The sequence below is a fragment of the Impatiens glandulifera genome, chromosome 2 (assembly GCF_907164915.1).
Source record: "Impatiens glandulifera chromosome 2, dImpGla2.1, whole genome shotgun sequence".
In the NCBI taxonomy this organism is placed as follows: domain Eukaryota; kingdom Viridiplantae; phylum Streptophyta; class Magnoliopsida; order Ericales; family Balsaminaceae; genus Impatiens; species Impatiens glandulifera.
In genome coordinates this window covers 18,169,516-18,177,230 of record NC_061863.1, presented here as the reverse complement: position 1 = coordinate 18,177,230, position 7,715 = coordinate 18,169,516, and positions in this window count along the sequence as shown.

Below are 7,715 nucleotides of genomic sequence, written 5' to 3'. Positions count from 1 at the left end.
AGTTATGGTGGTGATAGTCAGTGTCTAATATCTGGTTACTCAGAATCTGACTATGCTGGAGATGTAGACAGTAGAAGAACGATGACCGGTTATGTATTCATGCTTGGTGGTTCTGTTGTGAGTTGGAAGGCTACTCTGCAGCCGACAGTAACCTTGTCTACTACAGAGGCATAATATATGGCTTTGATAGAAGCTGCTAAGGAGGGAATCTAGTTGAAAGGATTGGTTAGTGACTTGGGTCAACACCACGATCAGGCTTCAGTGTACTGCGACAGTTTGAGTGCAATATGCTTAACCAAGGATCAAGTTCACCATGAAAGAACAAAACAAATTGGTGTGAGGTACCATTTTATGAGAAGTGAGAAGAGGATCAAGGTGAACAAAGTGGGGACTGCAGACAATCCAACTGATATGTTTACCAAGCCGGTTCCGCAGAGCAAGTTTCAACACTGTTTGAACTTGCTCAATGTTAGAAGTTGTTGATTGCCCTTGAAGGGGCAAGGCCTGAGGCAGAGCAGGTCACATCTGGGCATTTAGTGTAATGCATATGTTTTGTTTATCTGGGAATTCAGTATAATGCATCTGGCACATCTGGTATTTAAAGTACATCTGGTGCATCTGGCTATCTGGGAAAATATTCAAGTCAAGGTGGAGATTTGTTGGTTTCTTTGCCTAGAATATTCTTTTTTGGGTGTTTGTCCCACATAGGAAGTGAGCAAGAAAAATGTCTTGACCTGGACCTATAAATAAAGGGCTTTGGGTGTTAGTTTTCTCTTGAACTATTTTGAGTATCTGTAATCTGTGTTAACGATTATAGTGGAATATTTTTCAGTGGCTCTACCCGTGGATTAGTAAGCACTTTTGCTGGATACCACGTTAAATCGGGTGTCGTTTTCATTCTGTCTTTTACTATTATTATTATCATTGTTCTCGCATCCGTTATAACAGTTTACTTGTAACTCTGCCTAATTCATGTAGAACAACTCTATTTAATTCTACTCCATATAGTGTTCTCTCAATGAATATAGTAAAAAAATAGTTTGTTGAATGAAGAGATGAGACGAAAAATACAAGATTGTTCTTTACAATCAGAGACATTGGTTACAGAATCCAAGGGGAGAAGTAAATGGCGAGAAAATAATCGTAGCAAATCTCGTGGGGCTTCTAATAAGTGGGCAAATGTTGAGTGTCGTAATTGTGGCCTAAAGGACCATATGAAGAAAAAATGTTTTAAATTAAAGAAGAAGAACAAGAAGAAAACTCAGAATAAACTCACTATTTCTAACCACAGAGATGGTAAAAATCATGATGATGTTGCTATTGTTGATGATTTATTTACTGTTTGTTATAGTTATGTTGAGAATGTTAATGTGTCTTGTGATGAGATGGATTGGATTGTGGACAATGGTGCTTTTATTCATGCTACATCACGATGATATTTTTTCTCAAAGGTTGGTGATTTTGGTATTGTTCGTATGGGCAATACTAGTCAGCTCAAGTGGTTGGAATTGGTAATGTTTGTGATGAGATGTCCAATGGAATTACTCTTGTTCTAAAATAGATTAAGCATATTCCTGATATTCGCTTCAATTTTTTATCGGGTTGGAATATTGGATTATGAAGGCTTCTATAATTCTTTTTTTGGCGGTGAATGAAAGCTTAAAAGGGGATCAATGGTTGTTGTTAAAGGTAAGAGACTTTCACATCTATATATTGTTCGTTTTGGAATATCTAAATGTTATATCAACACTTGTGAAGTTGATTCTTCTTCTGAGTTGTGGCACAAACGTTTGACTCATATTAGCAAGAAAGGCTTATCTATGTTGGCTAAGAAAATTGTGATATGTGGAGTTTTAAATGTGCACTTGAAGAGATGTTCAGATTGTTTAGCTGGAAAATAGAGACGATTGTCATTTAGATCATCTGAATCGAAAAGAAAGTCAAAATTACTAGACTTTGTACATTCTGATGTATGTGGGCCAATGAAGTCAATATCACTTGGTGGTGCATACTACTTTGTAACCTTCATTGATGACTATTCTCGAAAGGTTTGGGCTTATACATTGAAGACGAAAGATCAAGTGCTAGACACATTCAAAGTGTTTCAAGTCTCAATTAAGAGGGAAAATGGAAAAAAAATTAAATATATTCGAACAGATAACGGGGGAGAGTACATTGAACCTTTTGATGTGTATTTTTGAAAATAGGGTATTTGTCACCAAAGTTTGCCTCCAAAAATACCACAGTTAAATGTGTTGGTTGAAAGAATTAATAGGACACTAGTGGAAATGATGAGATGTGTTCTTTCACAAGCAAAGTTGCCAAAAATACTTTTGGAGCGAAGAATTGAGTACATTGGTACATGTGTTAAATCTCACACCATGTGTTCCTTTGAACTTTGATGTGTCAAACTATGTTTGGAGGGATAAAAATGTCTTTTATGATCATCTTAAAGTATTTGGGTGTATGACTTATGTGCATATTCCCAAAGATGAGAGGTCAAAGTTGGAAGACAAGACTAAGAAGTGTGTGTTTGACAATTATGGATTGGATGAGTTTGGATATCGATTTTTTGATCCAGTTAATAAGAAACTTATTCGTAGTCACGATGCTATATTTATGGAGGATTATAACATTGAAGATATCAACAAGGTAGAAGAGGTTGTTCCCACTCAAGTAAATGAGGAGATGGTTGACATGAATTCAATTCATATTCCTCATAATTTGATAAACATCAACAACGATCAAACTGAAAATCGATGTATGTGTTTACATTCTGGTAATCCTTTAAATACTAATGATTTTGTTAATGTTGACTCTAGTAGTAAATCTAATGCTGGAAATGAAAATGAGCAAAGGAATGAAAATGTTAAGGAGTACATATATACCTTCTAATGAACCAAGACGGTCTACTTGATAAAGACGTCATTAAGTTAGATACTTAGCAAATGAGTATATATTTTTCATTGATGCTGAAGAACCTAAGAGTTTTTAAGAAGCATTAGAAAGTAAATAAAAAATAATGGATGAATGCCATGGAGGATGAAATGCAATCTATTCGTGTGAATAATACTTTTAAGCTAAAAAAGATGCATAAGAGCAATAAGGCTTTGAAAAAATCGATGGTTTTATTGGTTGAAGCAAGATGAGCATACTTCACAACCTAGATATAAGACTCGGTTTGGTTCTAAAAGGCTTCTCGCAAAGAAAATGTATTAACTTTGGCGAGATCATTTCTCCTGTGGTGAAAATGCAATCTATTCGTGTGGTTCTTGGTTTAGCCGCTAGCCTTAATCTAGAGGTTTCACAAATGGATATGAAAACAACATTTCTTCATGAAAATTTAGAAGAAGAGATATATATGGAGCAACTAGAGGGTTTTCAAGACAAACTGAAAGAATGAAGAGTCTATACAGTTTGAAACAAGCACCGCATCAATGATATCGGAAGTTCAGTTTAGTTGTGATTGAACTTGGGTACAAGATGAACAAGACCGATCATTACATTTTTGTGCGAAAATTCTCTATTGATGATTTTATTATTTTTCTGCTCTATGTAAATGATATGTTGATTGTTGGAAAATTTTTCTAAAATTAGTGAGCTAAAAGAGACTTTAAGTAAGTCGTTTGCCATTAAAGATTTAGGACCAATATGTCAAATTCTTGGGATTCGAATTATCCGTGATCGGGATAACAGAAAGTTGCATTTGTCATAAGAGATGTACATTGAGAAAGTTCTTCGACGCTTCAATATGGACAAAGCTAAAGTGGTGAGTATTCCTTTAGCTTCTCACTTTAAGTTTAGTCATATTAGTTGTCCTTGTACTAATCATGATAAGTTTTGTATGAAGAACATCCCATATTCTTCAGCATTTTGTAGCCTTATGTACGTTATGGTTTGTACTAGACCAAATATAGCGCACGTTGTTGGTTTGGTAAGTAGATATTTATCAAATCTGGGAAGTCGTGAAGTGGATTATGAGATATCTCTAGGGAACGACGGATTTTCATGTAACTTTGGGATGTGAGAAGCATGTGTTAATTGGATATACTGATTCAGATATGACCAGAAACTTGAATAATCAAAAATCTACTTCATGATATATGGTGACTTTTATCGGTGGAGTTGTGGCTTGGCAATGTAAATTGAAAAAGTGTGTTTCTCTTTCTACTACCGAAGTCGAGCTTATAGCTGCAGTTGAGGTAACAAAAGAGTTATTGTGGTTGAACAAATTCATAATGAAACTTGAGTTGAAACAAGAAAGATACGTCTTATTTTGTGATAATCAAAGTGCAATTCATCTTGCCCAAAATTCTTCATTTCATTCAAAGTCGAAACACATTGAAGTCCGTTATCACTAGATTTGTGATGCTTTGGATGAGAAGACGTTTAAACTCGAAGGGGTTTGGTCCTCCTAGTTTGAGAGACTCAACTTGGTGTGGGCTTTATTTAGGACCATAGTATATAATGTAAAAGGAAATTATGTTTTATTTAGGTTAATTGGGTTTTGAGAACAACAAGAGAGAGATCAGAGCAAAAAACAAATTCAAGGGTTTGAGGTTGTAACTTGAGAAGATTTCCGTTTGCTGGATTTGCACTGTTTGATCGGCTTGAAACGTTGACAACTTGTTGATTATTTATGGGGCTACATTTTAAATGGTGAAGATCTGTTTTCTAGGTCTTTTAAGTAGTTGAAGTGAAACCAGAATTATAGAATTGATAAGGTTGGTTGATCTTAATCTTTTTGCTCTTTATTGTTATTTGCTAAGATTGTTGTGTGATCTTGATGTAATTGATTAATGAATCTAGTTTATATCTAGAGTGAGCTCTTGTTTGTAACCTTGTTAATGATCGTAAATTTTTAAGTGACCTAACTGGTCCTGTGGTTTTACTCTCAATTTGAAGAGATATTTTCCACACTAAAATCTGTTTTGCATTGTCGTTTTGATTTCATTCTGTTTTGCTTATATTTATATCCAGTTAATTAGGAAAACGTTCTGTTTTAAAAAAATATATTTTCCTATCACTAATTAGAAAGATTTGATTTCCAACATGCTGGATCAAATCGTCTAGTACAAGAGGGCAAACGATCTCAAGAGCACGGGGACCACGAGGCTTGGACTATCTAAAAGAACCAGAAGGAAGTCATTTTAAAGGAGGGAGGAAGCTATAGAGCAGGGGAGGAGAAGATATCGCCATTGTTCTTGGGGTCTTGGCTTTTAGGAGTTGGAAGCCTCGGTTTGGCGTGTGATCAATCTGAATGCTTCCCTAGGGTCATTAGTAAGCTGTAAACTTCTAAATCTCACTCATATAGCTTTGTAACTTTCCAAAAATCAGATAATGAAGAGAAATGATTTTCTGATCTTCTAGACATCCAATGTTTGATCTTTTGTTATGATGTAGTCCTATATGTGTTGTATGATGTTTCTGATTTGGTTTAGACATTTGAAATGAATTAGAAAGGAAAAACCCAATTTCAAACTTCTGCAGCTTCATTTTTCAGTTACTATTATTGATGATAACTATGCCTAGGTTGTCATAAATGTTATAGAAACAATCCAAATGTGATTTAAGAACAATTGGTGCGCCTGAAATGCAACCAGAACCATGTTTCCAAGATATAGCACTTTGACTTGTTAAGAAATTTTGTGTTTCCATGTTTGAAGCTGCTGAGTTTGGATTGTGTTTGAGTTATACTACTTCTGATTTACTCTAACTAGAATATACACATTCTAAATTATATATTTTAAGAACACCCAGACGGCCCAATGCAAAAGGGAAGTGATTAAAGTCATTGTTCTATAAAAATCATCATTTGACTTGTTAGAAAGTTTTCATTATATATACTTGAATTAGATAGGAAAACTGCATTTTGTAGTGTATGTCTATATGTGATCAAGCATGTTTCGTTTTTGGAGTTGACAAAAGGCAAGAAAAGATGGCTGAAATCGGTTTTAACAGATTGTTGTTCGTTCTGTTGTAAAAGGTGGTTGTTGGTTAGTTCTTCTGAAAATGTAATAGGAGAGAGAATTTTAAAATTTCAATCCAATAGAGATACATTATTTTCCCTATATATTTATGTAAAAACTTTCCTACCCTCTCATTTCCTTAATATTCAGTGTGTTGGACCACTACACCTATGCATATTTATTATTAATCAAATAACCCAAAAAATATATAACCGTTTTTGGAATCGAGCACGGAGCACCAAACCATTACACTAACTGACTTCTTTGATTAAAATTCACCTTGTCTAATATCTCGGTTAATCGGAACTTTAAGTTCATTTTTTATATTTATTTATTTTCCTACTTTTAAACAATTTAATTAAATCTAAAAAAAATATAAACCATTGAAAATAAACAAAAACAAAAAAATAATTTTGTTTAGGACTCCTTTGACTCATTTCTTTATCTTATTATTTCTTTTATTTTTATTAAGAAAATTAAGAAAAATAAAGGTATATATATTAAAAAATGATTTCTAATATATATATATATATATATATAAGAAATGAATTTGAATTTAAATTTTTGTTTAGATTCTATATTTTTTTTAAAAAAATAATTTTTTATCTTGTTTTTGCATGTACATTTATTTTTCGAGTCTCATCTCTTGCTCACTAGTACTAACATTTTATTTTATTTAATTACGTCTTATATTTATAATAATGACATAGATGCATGTCTTAGAAATATAATGATATAATCTAAACACGTGTTTAGGCTTGGATTATATTTAGACGAATCCCCTAAGATTAAATACGTAAAATACATTTAAACACGTAAAATATTTTGTTTTCATAATTTCTTGAGTAGTAAATTAAGTGACGACTCTAAAAAAGTCAAAATTACTATATATAAATGTATTTTTAATATACTCTAGTCAAGCCTATTATTTTGATCATTGTCTCACTCAAAACTCGAGACTCAAGAGGAAGGTGAGTTATGAAACGCGACTATTGAGGAAATAAAACTCTTTCTCGAAAATGTTATTTTTTTGGTGTTATAAGGTTGTTTAAATGTAATTTGTAAGGAGCTTATGTGTTTACTTAATTACTCTATGTTTGGTTAGTGGGTCGTTTAATCATTTAATGTGATAATAAGTCAATTAAAAAGTATAAACAAATCAAGTTTTAAGGACTTGTTTAAATAATAAAGTTATGTTTTTTTTTCTTTGATTCGCTGCTAACATAACTTATCTCTTGCATTTAGATCTAATCAGGTTTTTACATTTTGATAACATAATTTATCTATAGCTAAAAATTGCATTCAAACATATTTTTAACCCGGTGCTAACTGAAAAATTGAATTGAAACATGTATTAGCATGTTGCTAACAAAAACATATATTTTGTTAAATTTAAACATGTGCTTGGAATCAATGACGCCCCTAGCTCTTAGGTGAAGTGATCTGAAATCAAATATGCCCTTAGCCTATTTCATAAAATCAAACCAAACCAAAGTCCCACACTTTGAGAATATTTTTCAAAACTTCTTTTAACACCTAATGTATTTAATTAATATCTAGCACAAGGGTTGATTTAGTTGTCTTCATAAGTTTCGAATTTTGAATTATGTTATTGGAGACTCAAATTATCACAATTTTAACCATTTGAATTTATTTTTTTATATAAACAAAATATTTGTATTCTTATTCCAACCTATAATTTTTGTTTGTCTAATTAATTTTCCACTATATTTACAAACATTTTTT